The following is a 21,967-nucleotide window of genomic DNA, read 5'->3' on the forward strand; positions in this document are numbered from 1 at the left end:
CCGGCCCATTTTATAAACCAGGAGCGGGTGTTATTATCCAGAGGATCAGCCACCATCCCCTCAGTACCACAACACCCTTGAGCAGAACAACCAGCCCTAAAGGGAATTTCCAGACATAGGAGAACCTACTCAGAAATGAAAAGCAGGGAAAATTAAAGATCCATCCAATTTTGGTGTGAGAACTACAACAAACAAACAAAAAACCCCAAACCCTAACAAAACCAAAATAGGGGAAAAAAAACCCAACAACCAAAAGCCTAAGAAAATAAGTAGGTAGGACATGTTTTCATTTTTTGACTGAGAAGGGGGGCAGGGGAGACTGAAGTCAAGACCCACACAGTACAATGATGAATGACCAGAAAATATATTCTGATACATTTGCCCCCATATCACTGTAACACAAGATAGTTTCCATATCAAAATTGAACTCTTGGGTAGAAAACAGGGGAAAAAATAATTGGCTTTCATGAAAGTGGCCAATTTTAGCAGACTGCAATTGTCTCTGGTATGTAAATCTATTTCTCTCTCCAGATAACAAGGAAAACAATTACTCACAGAGCGAACACTTTTAAACCTGTGTCTTTTGCAAGATAGGTCTCCAAAATAGCTTATTGCATTGAGCCTAAGTGGTGAGAGAAGCTAATTATTTCCATCAGGAATCTGTAGGATAACAAACCAACTCCTCATCTAGTAACAAGCTTCAGAAATTCAATTGACTATTAAAAATTAATTTATATTTTATTCAATTGTACACAATAATCTTAAGATTATTATGACTCCAAAGTTATTTTCAACTTAGCCTGGCTGGTTACAACAGTTGTGCAAAGATACTTGGAGACTGAATTCCAACAGAGACAAGCTTGGCACGTATACAACAGATTGGAGCAGGAGCAGACTACTCTTCAATTCATCTTCCTCCTTACAGACAGAAAAATACATAAACTCATATCTCTGCTACTCCAATATTGAAGGTATACACAGGTGAGGGAATGTCTACTGGGCACTTTGTTAAGCTGCTCTGGGAGACTATTAAGCCCAAAGACAACCGCGAAAGAGTTGCACACAAACTCCAGAGTGCAGCTCTCAAACAAGTTTCATGAGGAATAAATTTTGTTGCACAAGTGCGATGTGCTCTGTGTTTTCACAAACAGAAAACCTTTTGTTTCACCACTTACTTTAAGGATGCTAACCACATTTGCTGTAGTGAGGTATACTATGTGTCCTTAACTTTCACTCCATGATCACATAAGGGAGGGTGTCTTTTTTCTTTCCTTTTAAGCTTCACTAATAGAGAAAGAAAAAAGCCACACCCAAAGACTACAGAGTCAAACCAACAGAGACACAGGCCATCAGTCAGGCTTAACACCTCAAAAAGCATCCCTGAAACACAGTTACACTGAGTCCCTGCAGCACTCACCACTGCTGTTATCACTGTGTTTACCAAAGCACAATGTATTTCTTGTCTTGTGATCTACTACCCCACATTCCATAATGCATTTCTTTGCGGATCAGGACTTCTGACTATCACAGCACCTCAGAGGCAAAATTGTAAAATAGCTGCTATATCAGTATCCTCAAGTTTCTTTGCTGACTTTTCTTTACTATGTAGCTCTTTTTCCTGTAGGAAACCCTCCATGCATTGAAGAGTCTCTGACACACCATTTGGTTTTAAGTTAATTTCTACCCTGCACTCATCCACAGTGTTCAGCATTTACAAAAGGGTTATTGAGCCACTTCACTGCAGGAAAGGATACCTTAAGACATTTCAGGCACCTCCTTCCAGTGGATTCAGTCCGAGGAGAGAAGAGGAGTTCAGGGGAAACTAGTTTCTCCTCACCTTTCTATTAAGAATTTCTGCTGCTCTGTATGCCCCATTAAAAGGCATTTTAAAAAAATAAGGCTAGAGTAATTTCACAAAACTTATTCAAATTAGTCTAGAAAGTATCCCTTAACACCAGGAGGTTATTAAAGCCACGCTTGATTTCAGATTCCATTGCATTGCTGAATTCCAGCTTCAATACGGTAACACATTTAAAATGCAATTTAAATAAATATTGAGGATTCCAAAATCCCACAGCATCCACTCAGCTCATTTAGCCCACCCTTCATGCTTATCCATCAGCAATTAAAGACAAGATACCATGGTGACTAAAAGAGGTTTCAAAGGTTTTATTAGCAACTGCATTTTCTTCAAGTACTTCTATGGTTTATCATGTATTTTCATTTTAAATGAGGGAAACATGAGACCAAAAATGTTTCAAGTCCATTCTACTGTACTGTAGCATTTGCTTCTACCACTAAAGTAGTATTGAAGGGCCCTGCAGTTATTTCAATTCCTGCCTATCAATTAAATAATTGCAAAATATGGAATTTGTTGTACGTGCTTTGGATTGCAGCCGACACTAGATCCTTTTGTTTCTGATGAGGACTGAATGTTTAGATCTAGAAGAAAAATGTTCTCTGATGGGAAGAGGAGCAACATTTGCTTTCATTGCTTAGTCTGACTGCTTTTCTGTACTGCAGATAGAAATAAATCTTTGCAGCTGGAGGAGAATAAATTTGGATGCAAAGAACAGCCCTCAAAGTAACAAGGAAAAAATAACACTCCGTGCAGCAGATCCAAATGGGGATGCGAGATACGCAAAACTAGGGGCAGGGTGGTACCACACAAGACAAAGTGTAATAAAGGATGTTTCAGCATAGCTGGAAAGATTAAGAGGAAAGAAAAAAGAAAGACTTTACTAAAACTATTCCCTGATATGCATCCAATCATGCATATAAACGTGCTTTTAATTTGTAACGCTATAGCATTTCAAATGTTTCATGACTTGTGAAATTTAACAAGAGTTATGATGCTTTAGGCTGAATCTGTTTTGGTTTTGCCTAGATTACTGAGCCAAACACAATGAGCTTCAACTCAATGCAACATTCATGTGCTAACATTTTCCCTAGTTAATGTTTTCTTATATATGGACTGACAATCAGTGGGAAGTGATTAAACAAACCAATTATTTGTCTGCTACATTTGACTGCTTCTCCTCACCCTTCAGGAACTACACAAAGTCTGATGCAATGTCTCCCCTGTAAAATATATCAGTCATTTCTGCATGCACACTTCTCCCAAGTGGCTTAACCAGTGGAGAGTGAATGACACCAAGCTGCTATCTTCTTGTATGGACTTGCCAAATGGTGTCTCAAAACCATTTAAGACTTCAGAAAGTGGTACCACAATATGTTTAGGTTTTAGACAGAAGCAACAAGCTTTGCAACAGGAAATGTCACCATGTCAAAGTTTAAGGCACCTGTGGTATATTATCTTCATAGATCTATCAAAGTATTTGAGTCAACACAGGTAAATCACACTGTTGTTCATTAATCATGGAATTGTCAAATTGTTAAAGTTGGAAAATACCTTTAAGATCATCAAGTCCAACCATCAACCCAGCACAACCACCATGTTCACCATTAAACCATGTCCTCAAGTGCCAAATCCACACTTTTTTTGAACACTTCCAGGGATGGTGAGTCCACCACTTCCATGGGCAGCCTGTTCCAATGCTTGACAACCCTTTCTGTTTAAAAAAATCCTAATATCTAATGCTTCTATCAACACAGTTTCACAAATATCATTTCAGTCTACAAGAAAAGTGAAGACAAAAGAACTAAAAACTGCCAGTGAAAAATACATTTAAGTCCCTTTCTGTATATTTTGTCATACACAGGAATACGAAACTTATAAGAAGAGGAACTCTCAATAAGTTCAGTTTTACAGCTGAGGCTTTAGACTAATGACTATTAGCAGGCAACTGATATGACCTTCAACTCTTATACAAGATGCCACTAAAACAAATTATTCTTGCTTAGGCAGTCAGCGGAGAAGCCTGCCTGGTAACCCAAACAGTTCTAGAAATAAATGCTGATAAAGCATTATTCTTAACAGATAGGTATAAGTATAGTAACCCATCACTCTTCCAGAGAGCAAAGAGCAAGCTGGTGACCATCAAATTGCAGACCAGCATCCCTGACAGAAAGATCAGGGAATTGCTCCCATGTTGTCCTGTTGGTAACTCTTACTCCCTAGCCTATTTTAAAACATGCCTGAATATTATTCTAACATTAATGTTAATGCTAAGACCACAGAGATTGAATTTACTGGCAGCAGGGAAAAAAAAAAAAAAGAGCTAAAAATATTAAGACAACATAAGGCCAGACTCTGATTGGAGCTATACTGAACACATGCATTAACCCCAGTGACTTCAGAGTAATTACACAAGGTTGCTAAAATTAGTAACTTGCCCATAGCACCAAGCAAATTAGAAATGCATAGACACAGATGAAAGGAGAGACAGGAACTAAGAGCAGCCACTGCTCCCATGAACAGTCTTTGCTATGTTGCTGACAATCAAAAGGAATTCAGGAGAAAAAGCCATTCTATCCCAACCACTCCTCAGGAGCCTGAGCAGGAGGGTGCTGGGGTGGAAGGTACCTTTTAACAAAAGAAGGGAGTGTAGTGGAGAGCTCAGGAAGCCGTTCAAAAGGAAAGACAGTGAGTTTGCCTGCCAGGCAGGTTTTTGCAAGATCTCATCATTCTATTTATAACACCACATGCCATGTTACATTACATCACACCACGGGAGATGCACACCACATGCAACAAAACGCATTAGAAACACTGTGGGTTCTCTCCAGAATAAATGCCTACAGCTCACAGTAGCAGCTCAGAGGCAAGTTTTCCAGGAAGGATTTGAAATTCCTTGGCAAAAATTTGTAACCTATGGAGTTAACTTTCACGTTCTGCTAGCTCAGCAGTTGAGAACTTATAGCATCTATCAACACTCCCCTGTTTTCCACTCCCATTTTTTTAATTTGTTCAGGGTTTATTTTTGCCTTTTTTTCTCTGAGAACAGACTGCAGGGTAGTCTTTCTTACATTTATCTGAGTTTTTTTCCTCTATCTACCCAGGAGCTCATTCAGGCATCCTGTTTCACACCATTAAAGCAAACAGTCACAGGTAACGCTGCAGTAGATCTGGGGTGTCCCAGATGTTCTGGGGCAATCTACAGGCTTCACTGCACTCAGGATGGTGATTGGACATAACTTTGGACAGCCTGAACTAGTCAGACCCGTTTTGTGGAGAGGGCTGGGCTGCAGTTAATGACCTCTGGAGGTCCCTTCCAGACTGAATTAGGATTTTATGATTCTCATTATATTTCCTAATGATGTAGGAACCATTTGCCTACAAAACCCATTGATATAATAGCCACATGTATCATGTAAATTATTTACAGTACTTGATTTACTTTGATTTATTGGGTTCAGAGTTCTCTAAAAGTAGAGTACTATAGAATTCCATGATTCTATGATTCTAGAATAGGCAACAGTAGCTGATTGACTTTTACAAGTGATTGCCTCTCACAGGAGATCATTGATAAAAATGAAAATGAGTCCAAGGGTTCATTTCAACTTTTGAAACCTGAAAATATCAACTGTGGAACAATAAGATGAGAAATTTTACGGAGGCAGGAGAACAATTGCATAAAATGCTTCCCATTGATATAAAAGTGAGATAAGATAGGAATCATCAACTGAAGGAGAGAGGTGCCATCTCCTTCTAAGGCCTATCCAGATACAGAGGGCTTAGCACTGGTATCAGTTATGTCCTTAGACAAAATGGGAGGTAAACACACAGTTAAAAAAATTATAACTTTGAAATCCTTAGGCGATAATGCACAAAAATCCTTATTAAATGCATATTAGTTTTGAACTGTATATTTTGTATACCACAGCAAATCTGTGCAATGGCACAGAAGAAAGATAGCATGGGACACAGTTGTTATTCCCCAAGTTCTGTAAACTTGTCATTTTAAATTTGTTGATATTTGTTTACTGCAGTATTTTTTACAGGAATATTATTTTGTGTAGCATGTCAGAGCTTGTCCCAAAGCAAGGGCTCCATTTCACTTAAGAGGTGGAAAACATGGAAGAGGTAGTAAATTTTGGCATGAATTTAGCAAAAACCAAGGTTGCTAATAGTGCAACATCAAGAAAATTTTAATGACAAGAGAGAAAAAGTGAGCCCAAAGTTATGCAAGGAAAAACAAACAAACCGGTTTCAGAGATACTTTGGAAAAAGCAGCAGCAGGATTTAACTCTGGTATTTTCAGAACATCTGTATTTACTTGGGTGAGTCAAGTAGCCAACCATCAGCCTCGGTTCTCGGTGCCTATTTAGTGTTTGAGATAAGCTGTGTTTAGTGTGCAGTGTTTGTTGATTCTAAGCATAAAAGGATCTCATCTCTCCACTCCAGTTAATAGGATTATATATGCTGGGCAATTTCTGATGTGTCAAATGCCACATTGAAATCTTTACTGAAGTAATTGTTTAGTCTCCAGACTTTGAATCATAATCACAGATAGTTTTTGCCCAGAGCTTGTCTTACGGAAAAATAAATAAAGTCTTAGGCTATCAGCAGAGCAAGTGAAAGTAGATTTGTAATCAGTTGATTTAAATTTAAACCATCTAAAACTATACCTGCTTACATTTCATCTTGCCCAAAAGTATATCCAAAGAAAATAAGTGATGTCCCATGACAACAGACAAGATCATGACAGCTTTTGTGAGGAAGTGCCATGGCTCAGTGCCAATTGCTTGGGCTTTCCATCATATCAGGCCTAATACTACAAGTTCATTGGAGTGGAAGAGCCTCAAGGAAGCGATGATCCATTTCTGGGTTAGACAGTAGTGGAAATTCAGAAAAAGGTATCAAGTCAAGACTGATGTTTTCCCTTTCTCTAGTTCTCTGTACCTTGCAAGTGTTTTGGAAGAAGACCAGACATGTTCTGGACTAAAGGCTGGTGTTTGAATATAAGGCTGTATGTTCCCTATTGTATGTGCAGCAAATGTTGCAGCAAGTTGGTACCATTTAAGATGATATTGAGGACTCTAAACTGGTGCCCGTGTTTGCATTTACATCAGTATTTGAACCTGACAAAGACTCTTTCAGAAACAAAATCTATAATCTCCAAACCGACATGAAGGGGATTGCCTAGGTGTCTGCTGCATTTTCAGAGCTCCACTCAGTTATTTCACTGATAGCTGGATAAATTCAAGTGTCTCCTGCCTCTCCCAATACTGATTTCACCCGAAGCCTACACTTCACACCATGACCACAGAGTGGTGAAAGAGCACTTCCCAGCCAGACTTCTCATCCCTCTTGCTTTCTGCATGCTTCTCTCTGAAACAGGGTCACACAGACAGAGCACTGAGCATCCCTAAACTGCCTCCTGCAGGCTGACCCATTGTCACACTAACTCACTGTTGAAATTTGTAACCAGCTAATGAGACCACTAGCAACAGTAGGACACTACTTCTTGGCTCACAAAGCTACAGGACAGTGAAATGCACAATTCACCTGTAAATAGTTGGGGGCTTTCTTGGTTTCAGTGTTCAAGGAAAAGGGAAGTGTCCAGCAAAACACACCACGGTTCCCTACTGGCTACACTTATTCTTAGTTTAAAAAAAAAATTAAGTTGAATTGTTTCTCTTTAATCTCATCACCATCAACAAAAACTTGCTTGCAGTAGGGTGCCCTACAAATTCATATGTGCTACGACTGAGACTTGCCCAGGGGTAAATCAGGAGTTTGGTTGCTTCTAAAACACTGGCTGAAGCCTCTATCCAGAAGCCTCACTTTAAAAGTTAATTTAGCTTGCCAATCAGTATTCAAAAGCAAAACCAAACCAACAAACAAAAAATCCCAAAAACAAATCACAAACAAAACAAAACAAAAAAGTACCACCACAGTGTAGATAAACAGAATAACATACAATACTTGCTTCTCAAAATATAATATTAATTTATTTCACAATCTTTTTATCTAGATATTTAACATTACTAGGTTCACCAATTGCATTTTACCGCTCTTAAAATAACACTGAATTCATAGTTTTAGGTTGCTGAGTCTTGCAGGGTGGTGATGCCCAATGTGGATGGCCACCAGTGTGGTGACAGGAGCCTCTTCAGCTCCACAAGCCATTCCCGGTTCATGAGCAGTCTCTGCTCTGGATCACAGCACCACAAGCAGTACAGCCCTTGGGTATGGAGGAAATTCCTCAAGGGCCTCCACAACAGAAGATTTCTGCAGAAAGCCTCCTATTCCAATTTCTTTTAGGTTCTAAACTTTTCATCCTGATAAAGGCCACTATTGCCATATTTTTAAACAACAAGTGACCTCATGCACAGAAGAGCTCAGCTAGTCTAGACTTCATGTATCAGCTCCTCACTCTGTAGCTCACTCCTTTCAGTCAGGCAGAATTGCTTCTCAAGCACAATAAATCAATAACAAAAATACATATTTCCAGCCTGTCAGACTTTTCCTGTCTCTTCCCTTGCCCCTTCGCCACATCCCTTAGGCCCTCTCTCACACAGGCTGCTCTCCCCTGGGGGGACCTGACTGTGGGAATTTTGCATTTGCTTTTAACTCAGATCTTCAGGTTTGAACAGGGCTCTGAGACCTTGTACTGGTTGCTTTGTACTGTCTTGTGTAAGGGCTTTCAAAAAGCATCCTCCTACTTCACTCTCACATACAGATATGACAAAAGACTAAGAAATCTGTTGTTGCTGAGGTCAGCAATTTTGCCTGAGCTCTCTCCCTCTCGCGGGATGCTTGTACAACTGGTGGAAGCTTTCTTATCATTGCCATGTCTCTCTTGGCAGAGTTTATCAGCAGAAATCATTGAACTATTTGTTTTGATGGAAGTTTGGTTTACTACCGCTTCTGTTTAACAAGCACCAAGATTTGCATTTCTATCAGACAGCTTTAAGTGACAATGAGTTGGAAATAGTAGAAAAGTCAAAGGATCAACACAGTCAACCTGCATCCACAAAGTCCTGAAGTGGAGATTAAAAACTTTTGTTCATGTTACCCTTGCACAACAGAATCTGCTTAGCTGATTATCATTAGCCACAAATTACATTATAAAATATGTAAGTGAACTCCTATGGTATTTTTAGCTATTGCAATTTGCATGAAAATTTTAATGGCAATAATCATTTGGGGAAAATGTTGAGACAAAATAGGATGATAAATATTTTTATATATCATCCATAACTGCAGAAAGAATACACCAGATGCTTTAATATGTCTTTGCCAGTCAGTGAATAAGCCATAATGAGGTAGAAGAAAAGGTTGTTTGAGTTGTTGGAAGGTCTTTCCTCTGATCAAACCCAGCTACACCTCTGTCAGTGGCAGTATTTTTTCCCAGTAGCTCCTGCAGGTGCAAACATAATTTAATCCCAAGTCTTCCCTTCACAGCAATTCCTCTTCAATAAACTTCCTAGCAACTTTGCCTCCATCTCCTGTGTGGTACAACCAGCAGAGAGCAAGCCCTGGACATTCAGTGGGAACACCACCCCTGCAAAGATACAAGTTCATGGAGAGCTTCGCCCGCCGCCTCTGCGGCGTGTTTTGCCTCTGGTCAGGGAGATGTGGCCACAGGCATAAAGCCAGTGAACTGCACAGAGCAGTGACTAATAGTGAGCTGAACTCAAGCCAGAAAATATTTCGCATGACTAAGTACTACTTCAATAGGAAAATAAACCTTTATTCAGAACCACCCAAAACCACTTGTCTCTGGTATCACGTGGCTCCTATCTTCAGTACAAAGTGGGAAAGGAATATTATCCCCATTTTGGGAACCAGTCAAGTTACCAGTATTTGACAAGGCCCCATCTGCCAATGAAGCTGCAGGTACTGTCATCACTTGTCACACATGCAAATAAAAAATACCTAAAATCTGATATTTTTAATTGAAGCTGATACTTTTAACCTCTTGCAAGTGTGAGGTAAAAAACATGCACACACTTAATTGACAGATAGTAACCTCAGGAAGCAGCAGTTCAGCTGGACCTGTGAGCCAGCATTCAGGGAATCAAGCTACACAGAGACAGACTACAGGTCACACAGAAAATCCACAGAGAAGGGGAGGACCCAGCATAAATTTCTCACGTCTTCAGTCATTATTCTAACTATGTGGTCTCAGCTTCAGGTCTGAAGGCACCTTTTAAACAATTACGACAGAGGCAGTTTTTATTACGTTGTTTATTTCTCTGAGGGCTTTATGCTGCACATTTTACTGAATCAGTGCTTCCAATATTGTTCTTCTGGACAGCAACTGATGTTTTTATAGCCAACAAGCTATGAAGGTCTTTTAAAAGCATAAGTATATATTGATACATAAACTTATAGTTGCCTAGTACTTTTTAAGTGGTCTTTCATGATCCAAATATTCTATAAGCTTTTTCTTATTTGTTGAAGTACAGAACCATAATGTAAACATTGGATATATTTGTAGAATTTTGAGAATTAAGACCTTTCGTTACTTTTATGTTATTTCATTTCAGTGCATTTGTTTTAGATTTAATCCTACCAAAAGCATACATGGTATGTGTTTGTTCTTTGCTATAGATTATATTTGGGACTTGGAATAGTCTAGCCCTGCAACCTCTGGCAAAACATTTGCCACTTTATCACAAGTTACACTCAAACCTCCTTTTATAAATTATCAACACTTTGAGGGAAAAAAAATCCTGGATTATTCTCTACTCTGAAACATTGAAGTGAATGTAGATAACACAGAAAATATTCAATGTTGCAAAATACACCATAAACAGTAGGGTCAGAAACCCAGATCCCACATACCAAACCCACGGGCATTTATGTACATGGACCAAAAGCACATACTGATAAACAACTTGAGATGGACCATTTTTACTGGCTATATGAAACCTAACAACCCATGTATATATAAGTAACAACTTTCCACTCAGAAAATCTGCTTTAGCATTTTTGTTGGTTCACCTCTTTCCCCTTCAAGCTTAATCCCAGGCCCCTGGTATTCAGCCCAATGATCTATCACAGGAGAAATCCTAACTTGCATGAGGGCAAACAGGCATTTAAGGTAGTATCTGTCTGGCATTTTCAGAAATGCTCAAAACCACCCTGGATATATTTTTATTATTAAAGTCACTATGTAATCCCACACTGACATTCTCTTCTCTGTTATTTTTAGATCTGGAGCTTTTCAGGTGGGAACAGAAGTTGCATAAGGGCTGGCAAAAGGGGATTCCTGGCTCAATTTAAAATGCAGTGTGGATTTCTTTGCAAGAGCCAAGATTACATCTGACCTGTCACATTCTTCAGTTCTCTACTGTCATAATCCAGGCTGCAATTTCTGCAGGTGACAAAACATAAGAGGAACAGTCAAAAGCCACATGCTGCTCTGTTCCAGACATACACATTGTCCCAATTCTTTGGATCATTAAACCAAAGAGCACAAGTTTGCCACGGTCTGAGACGGTGGGAGGACTGTGGCATCACACGAGTCCAGGACACGAGAGTGGGATGCAGGTAGAATCTTTTTTTTTCATGTGTGCACCCGGTCTTTTATCAGCTCGGGAGGGGAAAGGGCCAGAACACAGGGCGGAGCATGAGACAGACAAGCGGGGGGACAAACCAAGGTAGGGACATGGGCAAAAGGGGGAGGAGCGCAGGAGGAACTAGGGGAGGAAAGGGTGAATGGGGGAACATACAATATGTGTGTACATAATAACTATAAAGTCTGCATCATAAAGTCCGTTCAGTCACTGTACATCCTTTTCCACTTGTGAGATTTTCCCCATTCTGATTCCTTGTCGCTCACACAAGTTAGACAAAAAGATGGCTAAAGGTATGAAAGTGAGATCTATGAATATTGCAACCTTCTTAAATACCTTTTAAGTTTGTAACTTCCAGAATTAGGCACTGGTGTAATCCAAGTACTGATGCATCTGCATGTTTTATTCCAGCAAAAGACATTAAGCACACAGAGAAAATGGATGATCCAACTTAAGCCCTAGCTTCAGCATGAGATAGGTTTATCCTGCTGGCCTGGTCTCCAGGTGCACACCTTCCCCATGTCCTATCCTCAGGTCAGGAGGAGAGATGGGCACCTCTCCTTGTGATCACTGCCATCCCTCACATGAGGAGACTCAGCAACATGGGGAGGAAAGGACCTCCCCTGTGGTCCAGGGGAGAGGGATCAGGGGGATCAGGGAGGAGAGCTGTCTCACCCATAAACCAACCCGTCACGATTGCAAACCCCTGTTGGCTTTATGTGGGCTGATCAAACAGAGGACAACCTGATCCACTGTGGCACTGAAAGCAGTCCTGTTCAGTGGCGCTTGGGGCACTCATTAATAAAGCAGGTTACACAGAGGTGTTCAACTCAAATAGTCTCCAATTGCAGCTTGCTTTTAATTACACTACAAAGACTTTAGTTGCACAGTGGTTATGACTGCTAATGTTGTTTTCCACAATCAGATCTTAACAAATTTGTGAAACAAAGTTCCCTGATATATAAAGAAAAAAAAAGAAAAAAAAAAATAGAAAAAAGCTTTGAAGAATTCCTTAAGGAAGGTTCAAAAAAGATTCACACCCTGAAAAAAAACCCCTGCATCAGAGAATAAACTGCAAGGTGAAAAATAACTATACTGTGTTCAGAAATTAAAGGTTGGATATCACTCTAGGGCTGTATTTAGGAAGCTCAGGCAGAAAGCAAGTGCTGACAGCAAGGAACTACAACTCGGATGAGATGGTTTCAGATGGGCCATCTCGCCAACAGAGGAACAGACATGGCAATTGGCCACTTGATTATAGCACATCACAGCTGAGACTACGACTCTGTTTCCAGCTCTCCTTGAGAAAGCTTGCCCAGACACACAGAGCCCAGGCAACAGCTACTATGATTCCATTTCCACCTAAGAAGTTTTGGCTGCCTGCACTCTCCCTCAGCAATGTGGGGACTTGGAAAATAAAGGCAGTGGCTGTCTTTGTGTGGGTGATCCATTGGGGGCTGCACTTTCTGTCACCACAGTGCTTCCATGCAACGTGAGCTGAAGCAGAGTGCCAGGCACTCGCACTACACTACTGGAGAAAGCACCAGCCACAGGTGCCAGGAGTGTGATAGACATTTCTATAGGCAGAGGCTGTTTAATCCTTTCTAGATGAACTCGTGCTTACAGGTAGCCACCAATGGTTTTGTTCACAGCTGACATTTTTATTCTCTCACTTCTTTCCCCTCCACATCACATTTCATGCCACAGAGAGACTAAAAAGGAGGTTGGAAGGGAAACATTCAATGACCTCAAAGCTGCGACTCATATAGAATTTACTCTATTATTTACACAGTGAAGGCATTAACACATAGTTAACTGAAGTCTTACAGCACACATATGCTGCTACACTGAAACATTCCTTAACATCAGATGAATTCATGGTCTTCAATAGTATAATATCTATTTCTTTATTTTTTTTTTCATTTCTTCCCAGCTGTGATGACTGTCAATGAAACTTTTTGTAACCACCACATATAAAGGTAACACACTTTTGCAAGGTAAACTTTCTCTAAAACCTATGAATCACTAGCATCTACTTAGATTTTATCTGTTCATCAAGTTTTTGTCTGTGCCTTTGGACATGCTATTTTGTTTAACTGGAAGAGAAGTTGCTTTGTTCATTTTCTTGGCAGTGTGGGAATGAGAAGGAGGGAGGGAAAAGGGAAGGAATGACGGTTTTCTGTCTTTTCTGTCATGGAGTCAAACAATAAAGCACTACACACAATCACACAAATTTAAAAGAGCCTAGAGAAGTGAAATCATACTGCTCTCAAACACCAAATTTTAAAGAATATGGGGATAAACTCATTTTTGTTCAGCACTAAGAACCAGTTTGTCATATCTACAAGAGGTTGTTTGTAACACTGCTTGTTTCCCATGTTTAAAGAATACAACAGATCTCTGCCTTGACCTCACTGTTGTATAAATAAGTTTTTTAACAAGGTGGGTCAGCATACATTTTAATAACTGCCACTCCTGTGTTCTCTCACACCGGGAATGAGAAAGGCGGGAAATGTGTTTCTGCTGGGATGTGGGACAGACTGTAGGTCACCCCTCGGAGCCCCCTGTTCTCTTCCACAGCGGGCAATTTGGTGAAAGGTGATTAGCTTTTGCATTCACGGCCCACTTCAGAGCCACAATCCAGACCTACCTGTTTATGGATAACAATGAGGACTGGAATTACCAAGTCACTGACCCTTTTTCTGTCCTCCTGCAAGTTGATGATTTAGCTTTTACCCTGTGAATTAACTTTAACCAGGGAGAAAAAATGCATCCAAAATATCTTTGAGCAATCATGTGATGAAATTCCCAGTTGTTCTTTTTTTTGTAAACTTTCCTTTGTGTTCACTGTTTTTTCTTTACATGATTTAATCTCCTTGGATGCTCTTCATAATTTATCTTTAAATTCCAAGCGTTTTTACCCTTCCATTGATTTTTATTATATGTAGGATTTACACTTCTTTTCTGTCCAATGCAGATGCATAATGCATTACTTGAGTTGAAAACTTCTGCAAGTTCTCCAAGACTGCACAATGTTTAAAATAAACTGATTTCCCACACTAGTCAGACCAGAAAATTTAATGCCTCAAGCACTGTAATAACATGGTTTTAAATAGACTGCTGAAATATTAATCTTAGAACTCATTATTCTTTCACTCTGCCTCTATTGTTTGACTTTTCTTTTTTCTGTCTATGTTTCAATATCCTCTGGACATCATCACATCCAGAGGATGACTCACATGTTGGGAGAGCTGTGCGTTTCAAACCACTCTGTGTTCCAAAGGAACACACATTCCTTATTCTTCACATGGAGCCAGTTTCCTTTGAAACATCTTGCCCATCTTTCAAAAATCACTTCTTTGAGTTTAAAGATATTTATATTAAACTTTGTAATACTGTAGGTACCTTAGGTGACCAAACTGTAGCATTATCTTTTTTCTTTGGGCTTGTTATTCCTCTAGTTGCTCTGCCAAGTCACAAAAAAAGTAAATCAGCTCTCTAGCAATTCCCTTGGTGCAGGGAAGACATCAAACTGAAGAGAAGGAGATTGTGAAATGGGATAGCAAGCATAAGCAGTAATATTGAATCATTGAACCAGTGGTATTAGAAATTGAGAAAGATACTATTAAAGGAAAGACTATGTTCATGCAATCTTCTGTAGAAGTTTTGCATTATATCCCGAGATGGACTGGCATTCAGACGGAGCCTAAATTGGTTATTTATTTTTTATATGCAATTATTAATTATATAGAATTTTGTTATGTTAATAGCATAAAAACATTTTTGTAACTACAGTTGTGTGTCATCTATCTGATTTAGTCAAAGGGTTATAAACTGCCCACGATTGTCATAAGGGTTAGAAATGGAAAGCCTTCGAATCACCGAGGAGACAAGTTCTGGAACAGTCACAACTGGGGAAATGGGAGGAAAATTTCCGGTTGCTAACTTCCAGGCAAAGACACTTCTGCAAGAGCAATGTAAGTTGCCTCAGCTTGCAGGTCTACAGGTTTGGTAAGTGGAAAACCAACCCTACTCCTGATTTTGGCCAGAATATACTTCATCAAATAGAGCCAGAAGACGCAAGACTGTGTCCCTTTGGATGCAGTATGTACCTATCATTCTAAGTGCCTATTTCAAACTTAAAGATTTTCCAATATCCAGCTTAGTCAAACATTCAGGACACTCATCTTTGCTTTTCAATTCTTCAACTAGACCACACACACTTCCAAAAAACCCAAACCAAACCAACCAACAAACACAAAAACCAAACCAAACCAAATGAACAAACAAAATCACACAGCAACAAAAAAATTCCAGTGACAAACAACCTAACTGTGCTTTGGAGAAAGCAGCTTGTAGGTCTGGGCAAGTTTTAGGCTTCACATTGTTAGTAACAAAGATTAAGACTGAACTCCTGAGTACTGTTGGCAAATGTCCTTTGGCTCCAGTTGAGCCTCCCCTCCGTTATTCCCGCACAGGCCCTATGCCCTGCTCCAGGTATTATTTCTGGGGTGTAAGCACACACAGGTCATCCTAGATTTTTTTGAAAGACTGAATTTTGTCCAAATTCAGGGTTCAAACTTGACCTTGACTTGTGAATTTTATCCCCATGGTAAAGAAGACATTTGGTGATTCCTGCTTGGCTGTTTCACCAGGTGTTTCTCCCTTGCAAGGCTGTTTGATGATTGCCAATTAAAAAAAATACTACTTTTAGCTACTAAAAGGGATCCTTAATATTACACCATGCCTTGGTGAGACACATGAAATATTTCTTTCTTTCCTTAAGGTTTTATGTCCTACACAGTAGTGAGAAGATTAACACAGAGATTGATGTAGCAGAATATCACTTTTTACTCAACGACTCCACACTGCAGTCAAAAGCCTGGGAACAGAAAACAAAGATACCAATCCAGAGGAAAAGTATCTCCTAAACTGAACCACCTGGCTAGACAAGCAGGAACAGACAAGAAATCAGAGAAGAAAGTAAAAGATATTTTCTTTACTTTCTCTTAAGAGAAAAAATAATAGAATGATTGCACTGGATTATTTTGGTCAAAGGGATTGGCATTCACATTCTCCTCAAAGCAATTTTATTACCTGTGCGTACAGGTTTCACAATAACCAGCAGAGGAGAAAGGAAAGCTACCATAAAGTTCCAGGTCTAAAATAGTCACAACTGGATAACAAAAGGGCTCTTTCTATCACTTGTAGATTCTGCTAAGGGGTGGAAGGAAAAAAGTAACAGACTTTAAAAAAAAAAAAAAAAAATTAAAAATTGGAGAGAGGTGCACTTAAAATTTCCAGCCACAAGCAGTCAACTTCAGTTTTACTTTCAGCCTGCAATTATCTAAGACCTTATCTCATTTATATGGTAATAACTTGTCTCATGTCAACTCAACAAGCAGAGATAGCAGCCACGCAGCGCCAGCTCCTGGAACTCTCTCCCCGGCTGAAGCCTCCTGGCGTGGGCGGACGGACCCCGCTGGGCTCACAGCGTCCATTAGAATTGCCAATGAGCCAGGTTTCCAGAGCTGTGAGGAGCATACAAAGGCAGGGAATTTCTTGTCGCTATGCATTTAACGTAACTCTCTTTACTGTTGCGCACACTCGGCAGAAAACATTTTGAGAGATAATTATTTGCCCAGGGAAGAGGAGACTTTACTGCAGCAGTTCGGAGAGAGCTGTTCCTCAATAAGGAGCAGCAAAATTTCATGGCAAGGTTCAGAAATTATTTCAGGATGATTACTACAGCTGCAAAGCTGCATTTTCTCTAAAATTCTAATTAAATATAAATAAAGCGTGAAAAATAAGCCAAAACAGGTCTGGACATTAGTGAGGGATAAAGGCTTTGGTCTTTTTCAATTTCAGAGTTAATTACTTAGGGACGTCTTATCCCCTCACCAAAGCAGAGGAGGTGCAGAGAGACCTCTGAATTCCAACTAGCCCTAAGGCTCTCAGACACAATAATTTGATGTTAGACAGATAGCAAACTAGCAAACATCAAGACAGAACAATGATCTGGAATACAGGTAGCTCTCCTTAATGAAAGTCCAGCTACTCTAATGAGCAATTTCCTCAAAGACATTAACTGTTGTTTTGCCTATAACCCATTATCCATTTTGGGAGGCAAGAGAATGTTTCAGTTCAACAAGTAATTTCCTATCAAAAGCTAGTGAGGTGGGGTGATTACGCTAGAACTCTGATCAGGGCTCAGTGACTTCAGTCATCAAGTACATACTTCCAACCCACCCTGAACAGAAAGGATTTGGTTTAAGATGGGGGGAGTTCATTAAAGTATATCTTTAATGAAAACCAGACAGCGCATGGTTTGCAGGCATTACTTTCTAAAGGGGTTCTGTGCCACTCATTAGAGGGAAGAGTATTTTTTTTGGAGGTAATTTAAGAACAATAACACACCTATTGTTTTTTGGGGGAAAAAAATTGGAAGGGAAGACCAGGCTTTGGCTTATGCCCCTGTGATATTATTACACATTATGATACTTTTTTCTCTTCTAGATGATACAGGTGGATTTGTGAAGGATAAGGTCTCAGTTCACTCCCTCACTCTTTGGAGGTTTCGGGAAAGGGAAGCCTGCTCAGATCACACTGTTGATGGAGCACTGGGAGTCGGTGTTTTAGAAACACTGATTTAAAATACTCAGTGTATTCAGAACATTGAGTTTCAGGTGGGATTTACTTACTGTATTTAAATACAACAAGCAATTCGTACTGAAATACTATTATATACCTAGGATTGCCAATGTATAACAAAAGATTTAACATCCATACGTTTGATGACTGTGTTAGCCTTTTACACAGAGAATGTTGCACGCAAATGCTTTAATCCCTACCACATCACAGTAAGCCCTGAGCCCCACAGTCCACAGTCTTTAAGATGCCACTTAAAGTTTCTGATCATCAGCAAAAGTTAGGTTTGCATCACTTCATCTCTAAAAGCATCTCTTTAGCCACAGGTGCTTCAAGTCTATGTTAAGAATGTAAAATTAATGTCAGCAGTTCAGAAAAGCTCTGAAAGAGATCTAGAAGTTTCCCAGTAAGTGCAGCTCTGTCCACCATCCCAGCAATAACAAAACCCATCTATATCCACCCCAGCAAAATCATAATACCCCCAATCTCAGTCATATCACGCACTCCTGGAAGTGATGGATGATGGACTGCTGTACTGGGACATAGAGAAGTAAATGTCAGGGCAGAGGGGATGGAAATACTTTTGTGAAGCATTGGTACTAAAATGCTAAACACCAAAAGTCAGTTTTGGACAATCAGAAGCAACCTTGGGAGAAATATGTGAACAGTAGACAACAGAAATTGTTTTGCCTTAGTTGATACAAGCAGTGCTGAGTTTATAGGCAGAGGCCAGGAGATTCAGTTTTTAACCCTAAACACAGAGAATTCAGTCTCCTGCTGGATCAAGAGCCAAAGAAAGATTTTTCATGATGAGCAGTTACAATCTATGCCACCTTTTAAAGAGTAAAAATAAAACATAAAGAGGCATAAAACAGTTTATCAGTTGAGAACAATAGCATCAGAAATGAAGTTTCACTATTAATAAATCCTGCCTCCAGAGCTTTTCCAGAAAACTTAATAAATATTTCATTGTTTTTCATTCTGAGAAGTAATCCAAAAGAAGACTCTGAAAATCCTGAGGATGTGTGAAGGAACTGTTTGAAGTGTAAGGTTTTGAAATGCTAATAGCTATGAAGAAGCATTAGTGCTGTTTAGCTCTGATTGCATCGGCAGTGGAAGGTCTATGAGAGTGATTTAATAAGCAAGACATCCAGTGTAGTGCTATTAAATGCTTCTCAAGCATAATAGGGTAATATTCCAGAACCAATGCAACCATGACACTGTAGTCTTCAGCAGAAAGAGCACTGCCTCAGTGGAAATTCCCCCCCACATCCAACACGGGTGAATTCAAACCTAAAATGTTACACACCATGTCCACACAAGGGAATCTCATGTCACAGAAAACATCTCACTACTGTTACCTTCAGCACAAAACAAAAAGTCACGCTCAGGGCTGAAAAAAAAGCCAAGGCAAGCATCTTACAGTCTGGAAAGTTAAAAACAATGAGGGCAAACCTCATTTGAAGTTGTAATGAGCAACTTAGTCTCTAAAGGCTTTAAATGAATATGCTCAAACGCACTAGTAAACATTTTAAATATGTATTCACAGTCCTGTTGGATTCTAATGCTCCTCTGATGAATAAAACTGATTCTCCTCCTCAGTAAATAATTCAGTAGCAAAGAATAGCTTGGCCTGGAAAAGAGATGAACAATGGGCCAAGACTTTAGATAGTTGCTCTTTTCTGAGAGATTTTGGCCTCAATTTTGACATTGTGGGGAGAGTTTTCTGCAAAAGAGGTCACAAAATAAATTTGAAGTGTTTGTATTCACAACTGCAGTTTAGTATCTGTATTTTCTGACCTTTATTCTGTTAGTGAAAGAAGAAAGAGCTGATGGCATGAAAAGAGAACCCAGAAACACAACTTATATAAGTTACTGCCACAGGAGAGTAATTTTCATATTCAAGGACAAAGTATGGTTTTGTTCTAGCTGTGGTCAGAGACATTCCTCTTGTGATACAGTATGCTGGTATTAGGTAGTTGGGAGTGCAAGATACCCAGGAACTTCATCTAGAGTAGGGTCCAGAAAGCAAAATACTATTCTGTGCTTCCAAGTGGGGTTTTTTTGTTTATTTAATGTTAGCCCAAAGATGCATCTAAGTACTGAAGAGCAATATGATTAGGATTGAGGCTAACGCTAATAAGGCAGTCCTAAAAAAATGGGCAAATCCACTATCCTCCCTGCTAGAAGCAAGTATTTTTAAATCAGAGACTTTAAAACAGGGTAAAACCTTTCCCAGGTTAATTCCATTAACTCTATGGGTCAGAACATGGTTTGTCCTAACACATCAGTAGGCCTGATCCAAAACCCATGAGAACCTTTTGGATGAGACCCTAATAAGGAACATAGATGACAGAAAAAATACATTCATTCTTTATGTTAAGAAAATGCAGGAATTTGAGCCACTCAATATTACTTTTGTCAGATAGTTATACAGATCAAGGAAAGGCACCAGTGAGTCTGAAACAACAATCACAAGGCAGAAACCTCTTGGCATGCACCTGAGCCTTCCTTTTCAGGTAGCAAAATTCCAACCCAACAAGCTTCTCTGAAAAATTGAGATATTCACAGGCATTTGCAAACTATAAGCACAAGATCCTGCAAAATACTAAAGCCACCCAGAGAGACCCACTGCTTAAATATGAACACATAGTCAAAAAGAGGATTGCTCTAACAGAAATGAGATGCCTAGAGGCATATTAAAAGACTGGTAACTTTTAGCAGCTAGTTTGGAACTACACTTTAAATCTTCCCCAAAAAAGGAAGCTTTGCGTACATCTAAAGCTGGGCGGAAGCCAAAGACAAGATATCCCAGGGTCTCACCTCATTCATCTTATATTTTTATCAATTTTAACAGGGTTTTGATCCAGCTTGTTTCTAGGCAACTTTAGGAAAAACCTTATTTCCATACAGTATTTTCCACAAATAACTCTTTAAAAAAAAAAAGCACAAATAAAGAATCTTCCTCCTAAGTCAGAAAACTACATATATCCAAAACTAAATATATATAACTGACCTGTTTCGTTTAGAGCTTTCTCCATGAACAGTTTGCTTAGCTGCATGAACAAATCTTCATTGGTGACCCTTTTGACTGTGATCTTGGCACTAGAAACAAGGAGTGACACAACAAAATGCTTCAATCGGGAGGCATAATACTAGAGATTTAAAGTCTAAAACAGATCAATTCAAGAACTGTAAGTGTAAAACAAACTTTAGAAAAAAGTAAACAAAAGCAGCAATCACTAGACAGTACCTTCTAATGAAACAATTTTGCACAAAGGAAGACTAAGTGCAGCTACTCACAGCTGTTACATTTTGTAAATGGAGGCCATCACTAGTTAAATGCAAGGAGTTATCAGCCCTATCTAAACTACCCATCTGAGTACTTCTGTCCCTAACCTTTCCCTTTTATCCCAGCCCCACATCACATCAGCAGCAAGGTGGTCACACCTGTCTCTTAGAGACTAGAGTTTGCTCCCGACCAGAACTATCATATGCTGCCCTATGAATTGCATTTAAATGCACCTCTGGTCTCCCCTCACAGAGAACACAGTCACATAGCCAAAGCAGCCCAGTACAGCTGCCTTGAGCCTACAGAAGGGCAGCGCTTCACACCAGCTGAACCTTCATCCTGTCTCCTCTTTGGCAGCAGCAACCTCCTTTCATGTGCTGACCCTTGTGACTGCCAGGATGCCATGAAAGGGCACTTCTTTGGGCCCTAGTACCTCGGGTTGGGCTACTTTGCCTCTACTGAGTGCTGTTCTTGTAGCCAGCAGCTGTGAGAGAGCAGAACATGGACAGGTGGACAAAGGCAGAGGGGCAGAGAGGACAGCAACACAAACAGGGTGCCCCATGCTCAACCCTCAAAGTGGTTTCAAGCATTTTC

The 21,967-nt window shown here is 39.7% G+C and overlaps 1 long non-coding RNA gene across 1 annotated transcript in view; it reads right to left on the reverse strand.

The window, feature by feature from the left end:
* The window catches only part of LOC113944458, a 165,799-nt gene that overhangs the window by 120,149 nt on the left and 23,683 nt on the right, over nt 1-21,967 (reverse strand). The window contains exon 2 of the long non-coding RNA XR_003526696.1: nt 21,098-21,186. This is a non-coding gene — a long non-coding RNA (uncharacterized LOC113944458). The remainder of the gene's footprint in view (nt 1-21,097; nt 21,187-21,967) is intronic.

Source organism: Corapipo altera, unplaced genomic scaffold (genome assembly GCF_003945725.1).
Source record: "Corapipo altera isolate COAL_440 unplaced genomic scaffold, ASM394572v1 23, whole genome shotgun sequence".
Taxonomy (NCBI): domain Eukaryota; kingdom Metazoa; phylum Chordata; class Aves; order Passeriformes; family Pipridae; genus Corapipo; species Corapipo altera.